Source organism: Lipotes vexillifer, unplaced genomic scaffold (assembly GCF_000442215.2).
Source record: "Lipotes vexillifer unplaced genomic scaffold, Lipotes_vexillifer_v1.1 scaffold591, whole genome shotgun sequence".
In the NCBI taxonomy this organism is placed as follows: Eukaryota; Metazoa; Chordata; class Mammalia; order Artiodactyla; family Lipotidae; genus Lipotes; species Lipotes vexillifer.
In genome coordinates this window covers 384,759-393,575 of record NW_006791954.1, presented here as the reverse complement: position 1 = coordinate 393,575, position 8,817 = coordinate 384,759, and the positions used below count along the sequence as shown (strand labels likewise).

The window sequence follows — 8,817 nt, the reverse complement described above, 5'->3', positions numbered from 1 at the left end:
TCAAACTGTGAAATACAAAGAACTGATGAACCGTATAGAATGAATTTGGGTTTTTAAAGAACTATTAAAAGTCAGGCTTTACAAGAGTTCTTAAAACCTGGAAACTGTTCATTCTTTGGGCTAGTGGCATGGGATTAAATATTCCTAATGAAAGGAAGTACCAATTAGTTGATTTGTCGATGACATTCCTTTTCTAGGACAGCAATATAGTGTTAAATTTGTGTGAGCCATTCACACATAGGCAGGCATACACAGGCATATGGCTTTAAGAGACCACACTGATGCCTTGATAATTTAAAAGAATACAAACATTCCATATACATATATTAATTAGCAGTTAATGACTGGGCCACTAAGTCATAAAAATCCGCCTTTTACATGTTGTCTAATTATCATTTTTCCCCAAATTTTGCCTTGTAGGAATACTGTTCGAAGATTTTTGGAAGAAAACTGAAAACGGCATAAAGTGAAGATCGACATTAAAATGAGGTGAAAGAAAACTATAGTGGCGTAGAAAAAGTATAAAGCTCAGTTAGTTTTTTTTGTTTTTTTTAATTAAAAATTAATTCAGGACTGATGTGACCTACCAGATTTCAGAACATGTATTAATAGCATATATATGCCACTGAAAACTTAGGTCCTGTATTATATTTTTTTCTTTAAGACTTTTTAAGAAATATTACCTAAATATGTGGCTTGCTCAGTGTTTAATTGCAAGTTTTCATTCTTGGACTTTGAAAACGAGATTAAACGTTAGTATTTGTGTGAATCAGACTAAGTGGGATTCCATTTTTACAACTCTGCTATACCTAGCCTTTGGATTTAGAAGTGAAAATAAAGTATCTCTGACTTTCTGTTACAAATTTGTCTCTGTCATTGAAAAGTTTTAGTATTAATCTTTTTCTAATAAAGTTATTGACTCTGAACTAGTCCCTTGTTTTAAATATGAGATACGCTGTTACTAGAGATGTTGGTGTACAGTTTTATCTGATTTGTTCTGTTTAAGACTAATTTTTATAGAATTTCCACAGTTTAAATGTTTTAAATAATGGTGCTTCAATTTGGGGTAGTTATGAATACATTTGAATTATGCTTTTAATAACGAAGATATACAACGAACTAGAATATATTTTTACATCCCTGAGAGATTTCTTTAGTAGTAGAAAATTAAAAATGTCCTTCTGACAAACACTGTCATCCTCCAGCTGTGAAATAATGATGTAGAAGAGCATTTCAAGAACTTTTAACTAGTTTTTGGTCTTAAAATCCTGTATCAAGATTTTTTTAACCTGGTCTTGTTGGATTATAAATGTATTTATTTCTATGTATGGGGTGTATGGTACATATAACAGGATGTTTAAAAAAAAAACTGATGCTTAAGGTAATGGGGATGTGGGGGGATCGTGTACAGCAAATTTAGCAGCACGTTTCTACCTATAGCCAGCTTGTGACTGTGTAAAAATATTAGCTCCAGCTACATATACCATGGCAGTTCTCTGTGCTTTATAATTTTCAGATATTGTCGTCAGTTTGTAGGTGGGGAAACTTGAGTTAGTGCATTACATGACTCACCCAGTGACTTACGGCTCCATGTTGGTGGAGAAACTAGCACATGCCTTGTGGTCTGCTACCTTACTGTTTGTGCCACTGTATTCATTCTAATAGGCATAATAATAGGCTACAGAATTTACTAAAATACCCTCCACCAAGCTTTGGGAAATAATGAAGCTGCCACTTCAGAGGCTTTGTATGAGAATGCTATTGGGACAGAGCATTCCTGGCTTACCTAGCTAATCCTGGAGATGCAGCAGTAGATGGATGGGTTATCTCTGAATTTGTCAGAGATGATTCATGTGAGGATTAATGTAAGATGGGACACGGTCTAATACAAAGTCGACCACCTCCCAAAGCACTGCCTTGTGTAGTTTAACAAGATTTTGGTTGTAGGAATAAAGGTCATAAAGTGATAGTTTATTCTATTCATATTCTATTACTAAGTATTAAAAACAAGAAATTTACTTAAGTTTTAAGGTACTTAGTCATTAAGGTATTAAATCCTGAGGGTATTAAGGTGCCAGCTTTGTTCTGTTCTGCCTCCCGTAGAATCAGTAGCTAACTTACCTTCATGAAGTCACTGAACAGCTTCGTGACGTCTTCATCATCTTCATCTGGATGGGTCACTGTTGGAGTTAACGTAGGATTTGAGGGCGAGGCCTGGTCCCTTGAGGTGTCCATGACTAAGGTCTGGCCTTAGTTGTGGAGATCTAGAAATTGGGTCACACCCAACACCCAAAATCATCAGGCTCAAGAGGAAATTATTCTTATTAACCAAATTCACAGAATCCAATATAGAGGCCATGTGCTAATTTACACTAAGAAATACACATTTCTGTCATGTAGACCAAAAAGTTGTCAGTTGGCTTAATGCATCTCTTTGAAAAGCCTTTAAGGGGAGCCAATTTTTATTAACCAGAAGATTACTTGATAAGATTGGAATCAGCAATCAGGGTTTTTTAATTTTGGAAAATTTAAGACACAAAAGTAGGAAAGTATAGTTAACTTTCATTAAAGTCCATCACTCAGTGGCCATTCTTACTCTTTGTGTGTGTCCCCTGTCATTTTCAAGTAAGTCTCAGACATATTTAATTTGTAAATATTTATGCATGTATCACTAAAAGATAAAGAACAGTTTATTAATTAAAATAAATTGGATGAACTTTTCGTTGGTCAACTGTAGTACTGGTCTGGTAGCTTACTTTCCATTGTGCCTCTCAAGGGGACGTGGTAATTGAGCCTGCTGTTCTGGCATCCTCCCTTCTGCAATGTAGAGACACTGCATCATCGCCCTTTTTGTTAAGACATTTTTTCTTCAAACAGATCATAATAGAGTAATTTTTCAATTTAAATTAAAACCTTTCTTGCCTTCTTGAGCTAATCATATTGCCAGCCTAGAGACGCTTACCTTCTTTCCTTATAGCATTACTCACCCACAGGTGATCTGTCTGGTTTCTTCAATATAGTTAGTGTCACAGAAGATAACCAGCCCTATGCCTAAGGTCTGAGAACACTGACCGTATGTAGGTTGAGTTCAGCTACCTGATTAAAAGTTTCTAGAGATGTTAAAACTGAAAAATTTAGGGTGAAAGTTTTTTGAGCTTGTGTACATTCTTTGCTTTTAAAAATGCATTGTAGATGAGCTGTGGGAATGTTTTTAAACATTCTAAATGTGCATGAAACAAAAAAAAATACTTGAGAATTGTGTATATATTCTGTGGGATGGGACTTCATTCAGGGTTGTTTTTCAGGTTTGAGTTTGGACTGATTTTTAGTTTATGAAAGAACCCCAGGTGACTGCTTTTTAAGAATTTTGTGTGACAATTGTAATGCTTGTATATGGTTCAGAAAAACAACAGAAGTGTTTAGTGATCCGACTCTCCTACTCCTGTCCCTCTCGTCCTCTACAGGAGCTACTAGTGTTAAGAATTGTTTTTCCAAGTGGTTTTTGTGGGGAGGTGGGGGTGAGGGATGTAAGCATTTATGTGTGAATCTTGTAGGGTATGTGATAGTATAGCGTACCTTCTGAATCTTGCTGTTCTCACTCAGTATATTTAGAGACATTTGAGACGTAGGAGATAGGAATTTTAAGTTTAAACAAGCAGTTTTCAAAAGTACATTTCAAGTGAAAGAGAAGTAAATGTATTTTTCATTGTTGTATTAGATTTTTTAATTTTCTAGTTTAAAAATGCAGTTTGAGAGTTTCATAGTTGATCTGTTTCTTCCCCTCAGCCATCCCAAATAGATCAGTTGTCAACAGCTTTAACAATGTTTAGGAACAACAGCTTTCGAAAACAGTTTGGCATGACTGTGCCATAACTTCTTGTGGCTCTTCCACCCCTAGATACATACCCTAGAGAAACTCCTATGCCTGTGCCAGGGGATGGATGTAAAAATGTCATAACCGCATCATTTGTAATAGAAAGAAAAGAAAACGAAAACAAACTGGAAAGACTTCAAACGTCCAACAGTCCACTGGATAAATATTGTGGTGCATTCCTATAGAGGAATTACACAGAAGTCAGACTGAACTACAGCTGCACATATGAACAAGGAGGAGTCTCAATGGTGAAAAAAGCAAGTTGCAGAAGAATGCATCCACTGTGGTTCCGTTTCTGTGAAGGTCAAAACCAGGCCGTTAAATATATGGTAAATGGAAAGCAAGGAAATGATTAGCACAATTCAGTACATTGGAGGGATGGAGGGAGATCATGAAGGGCAAGGAGGAGCCTTCAGAGGAACTGGTGGTGGTTGCTGAAGCTGGGTGGGTGGTTTCTTTTCTAAACTGTATGTGTATGTGGTTTTGTATGTATGCCATTTCTTAATAAAATTTAAATTAAAAAATGGGAAAAGGTCTTGGTGAAGGTAGTAAGTAGTAAAACATACGTAAACAATGTGTTTCATGAAATTAATCTTGAGTGAGTAGGGGATGTAAAGGGCACTGCTTCTCAAGTGCCAGATTTAGGGTCTTAATTGTAGTCTTCGAAAGCTAGAAACAGGGCCTAAATGTATGTTTTCTTTGTGATACGTTATTTTTATCTTGATGTTATTTTCATTTGGATGCCCGCCAGGGAGCTGATGCTGCTCCTGCTGTGTAAGCAGCTTCCAAGAAAGCTTTTCTGTCAGATTTATGCCAATCCAGGAAGGGGAACTGCTGAGGTGAGAAGAGCCATTCTCCTGACCTGTCAGCACGTCCTTCCCTTTGTTCAAGTTACATTGTCACCTCAGAGGGGCCGCTCTTTGTCCTTGTTCTACTCTTAATACGAATACCATGAAGTGTTTAATGTGTGCTCTTTAAGGGGAAAGTGGTTGAAACTTTACGCTACTCAGAACATTTTCCACTTTTTTGGCATTGGTTGCGATAAGTGTTGATGTAATGCCTCAGTGTCCCTTCACCCTTCATCAGAGGTGACCTATTAAGAATTTGGAGGTGAGAGAACAGTGGCCTATTTCATGTGCTGGAGGAGACAAGACATTGTGCTTGCCCAGAAGGTCTCTGGTAATTAAAGATTAGCCTTAAGGTCTCAGTTCCATGAGGATTAGAGATCATTTCACACGGGTGTGTAAAGAAGCGACAGTGTGGTGTGTCTTGTTGGAAGTTGGTAAATGGAGTCAGGCATGAGTGCTTCCAAGGCAACAAGCACTAGAAGTTAGCAAGTTGACCCAGAAGGATTCCGGGTGGTGTGGTAGGGAAGAACCTAGCACGGTGTGTGATCATAACCCATCTTGGAGCTAGCTAGTGAGGGCGCCAACTTGGTTTTATTTTTTCACCTGTTTAATAGAGTTCAGTGCTGTATGCTGTGCCTTGGCTTTTCTGCAAGTTGTATGTTAAAAGTACCCTCAAAGATGGTTACTTACTTGTGTTAAGTCATAGGTAAGTTAAAAAGTGTGTAAAAAGGAAATGATGGTAAGAGATGGTTTTAGGAACTGGGATATTTGAACCAGTGTGACAGGTGGGGTCCTGGCTTTGCCAGCTCATTAGCTCACCCTGCCCTTAATGGAGTTCATGTGAACAGACCCTGGCCATTTGTCCTGACTGAATCTCAGGAGTGCATACCTACGCCTGATCAGGATTGGGGTACAACTTTACAAACTAAACTTGCGTTGATAGGTATCATACTTAACAATTTTTTTTTTATACTTCCGTTTGTCAGAGCATCTTGAACGTACTCTTCTCCCAGCCCAGGGAAATTGCAAACAAGGAAATGTAATAAGTACACGTGAAGTTAGCAAACTGGTACATACATCCAGGCTTCATTATTTACAAAATACCAATTCCAGTTTTTTGTTTCTGGGATTTCTTAATATGTCATTTTTGCAGCATTGCTGTTGTAGCAGGGCTTCTCTGACAGAGATGGTATGTGTTCTAGCAGTTTAGAGCTTCCATTTTTCAATAAAATTAGTTCTACTCGAAAGCCCCGTAGTCTTAGAATGTCTTTGTCCTTAATATGGAAAAGAAATTATATAATGGTTCATAAATACATGTGAAGTTAAGATACAAAGGCTTAATAATATTGGCCAAGCATTGTTTTCTCTCTGTCTATTCATGGTAAACTAAGTCAGCAGTTTAGAATTGTTTTTTCTGTGTGCGTGTGTCTTTTTTTTTTTTTCCCCCAGTCCACGTTGCAGGTTTCCAAAGGGAATAAAGTCCCAATATGAAGAAAAACTTCAGGCCCAAGAAAAAACTTTATGCCAGGGCATTAAAAAAAAACCTAAAGTATGATCATCCCACTACTTTTAGTTTACAAAGAATGTACTGTTAGCCAAGGCACCAATAAGAATTGCTAAAGGCATTTTTTTTGTGGTTGTTGTTGTTGCAGTACGCGGACCTCTTATTGTTGTGGCCTCTCCCTGCGGAGCATACGCGCAGGCTCAGCGGCCATGGCTCACGGGCCCAGCTGCTCCGCAGCATGTGGGATCTTCCCAGACCGGGCACAAACCTGTGTCCCCTGCATCGGCAGGCGGACTCTCAACCACTGTGCCACCAGGGAAGCCCCGCTAAAGGCATTTGAAAGTTGATTTTCAAAAAAAAAAATAATGCCCAAAGAAATGAGAATTTTCTTCTGAAGTTAAAAAGTGAGATTTGTATTTTGAATCAGGACAATATATAAAAATGCCCCAAATTTTGTTTCCTGAGATTGCAAAGGCTGACTTGCTAAGCAGATAAGAATGGGTTTGTATTTTCTGTCCTGGGGACCCGTCAGTTTTGTAGAGATTGGAGGCTGGCCATGTTGAACTAGGGTCTTAAATGTGGGTGTTAGTTGTAATTCAGACAATTTTAAAAGGGTTGATGAATTATGTATGCAAATCTGTAGAAGCACCAGATTGAAAATAACCTAGTTACCGTGTTTGGCTGTCCTGCAGCCAGAATTTCCAGTGTCTTGGATTTTGTTCTCATATTAGTAATGCAGGAGCTAGTGATTGGCTTCACAGAACATAATTTTACCCACCTAGAGCCCAGTCTCTATTTAGAAACTTGTAAACCCTACCTTTCTGAGTAGTGTGTGCGGTAGCTTTCTGATTTTTTCCACTTGCTCTGGTTATTAATCCCCAGTTCACGGCAGCTCACTTTTAGTAGATTTTGGTAACTCAGCTCTTGTCTATCCAGTTCAACTTCAATGAAGTCATTCATTTTCTTTGTGGCTCTGAATTCTGACTTTCAGCACCAGCTCTGGATCACCCACAAATTTATTCGTAAAAGAAACAAAACACTCATTTAAAAGCCTTTCAACATCAATTATTACAGCAAAAGAACTGAATAATAAGTAGATGTGGAGCTTTTATAGGCAAATATAAACTTCTGATTATCTGAAGCTTTTTCTGGAATGCTGGGCAAGCTCTGGGGTGTATGCCCCATCGTACCCACCAAAAGGCTTGCAGTTTGAAGCCAGGCTAGGATTTAAAATATGCAGTGGGTGATATGCATCACCCTTGGCAATACATAGGCGTTGTTTGTGCCTTGTTGGCTATTTGTAAAGCTTCAAGGAAACGTGTAGCCCTGGGGCTCTGTATTCCTAAGAGTGTAAATCATTCTGTTGATAACTATGGCACCACCTGGGACTTCAAGGTGAGAGGTAGGCCGAGAACTAGGATAATTCTACCATCTTCTGGGACAGTGGCATTGAGTGAGTCTTAAAACTTAACTGTTGTAAGAAGGAGCAGTTTCGACCGAAGGTGGAGGGAGCCAAGTAGTGAGTTTGGCTTTGCAGCATGGTGTGGGGGCTGAGTCCTCACCTAGGCAGGTGTCACCGGGTTTGGCATTGTCACCTGGGCCAGTTGGCAGCTGTTGATTTGCGCCTTCTTGTGTATATACTCAGCTGAGAAAGAACTGGAGAGTTGAGAGGGCAGCAGCACAGCATTTAGCTCCAGATCTGCCAGTTAGGCGAGGGCCGATAGAGCTGCCTCTCCACTCAGCTGCCCTGCGGCGGCTCCTCCTCACAGGAAGAACTGCCGCGAAAAGGGCAGTGATTACATTCAGACTTGAAGAGTAATTTTCCTTAGTCACCATTTAAATCATGAAAAGGAACTGAGACAGTATTTTCGAATGGTATGTAATCTGAGGAAGAAATATTTATAATCTGTGCACTTAACTCGTTTCTACTTAAATATATTCGGCACCGAGAGCTTTGTGTCTCCAGTTCTTTAGCAGAGTTATACAGTTAGAAGAGTCCCTTTATAAGGAGAAGTTTTCTTAACCAAAGGCTGCTCTGTGCTGGGCACTGTGCTAAGCCCTGGGGAAATGATGATTCGAACAACAAAAACCGGAAGTGATGTCTGTCCTGGCGTTTACAAGTTAGCAGGAGAGAGAGAGATTAATCAAGCGACCTCAAGCAAATGTGAAGTTACAGCTGTGGGCATGGCAAGGGCAAGATACACCAAAGTGTGAAAGCCTGGAAAGGAGTTAAGAAAGATCTCCCCGAGGGGCAAGTGTTTGACATCTGAAGGATGAGCAGGCTTAAGCAGATCCATAGGGTAGAAGAAGAGCTTTCCAGGGCCCTGGAACAGCAGAAGGCCCTGTGCGGGGGGGAGGCAGTGGCTCTTTAGAAGGAAGAAAAGCAATCAGCATGGCTTGCAGGGCAGAGGGCAGGGAGGGACCCTGTGCGCCAGATTGTGGGATTATCTACTGACCTCTGCTACCCAGTCTATAGCCACTAGTCCCGTGAAATGGGATATGCTCTTAAGTGTAAAACACACACTGGATTTCAAAGACTTAGAAAAAAATGCAAAATTCATTAATTTTTAATATTGGTTATGTTGAAATAG

The 8,817-nt window shown here is 39.4% G+C and overlaps 1 protein-coding gene across 1 annotated transcript in view; it reads left to right on the top strand.

The window, feature by feature from the left end:
- The window catches only part of LUC7L3 (LUC7 like 3 pre-mRNA splicing factor), a 25,639-nt gene extending 24,780 nt beyond the window's left edge, over positions 1–859 (top strand). The window contains exon 11 of the mRNA XM_007465003.1: positions 421–859. The gene's annotated coding sequence lies outside the window, so the exon portion shown is untranslated. The remainder of the gene's footprint in view (positions 1–420) is intronic.
- The last annotated feature ends 7,958 nt before the right edge of the window (positions 860–8,817 follow it).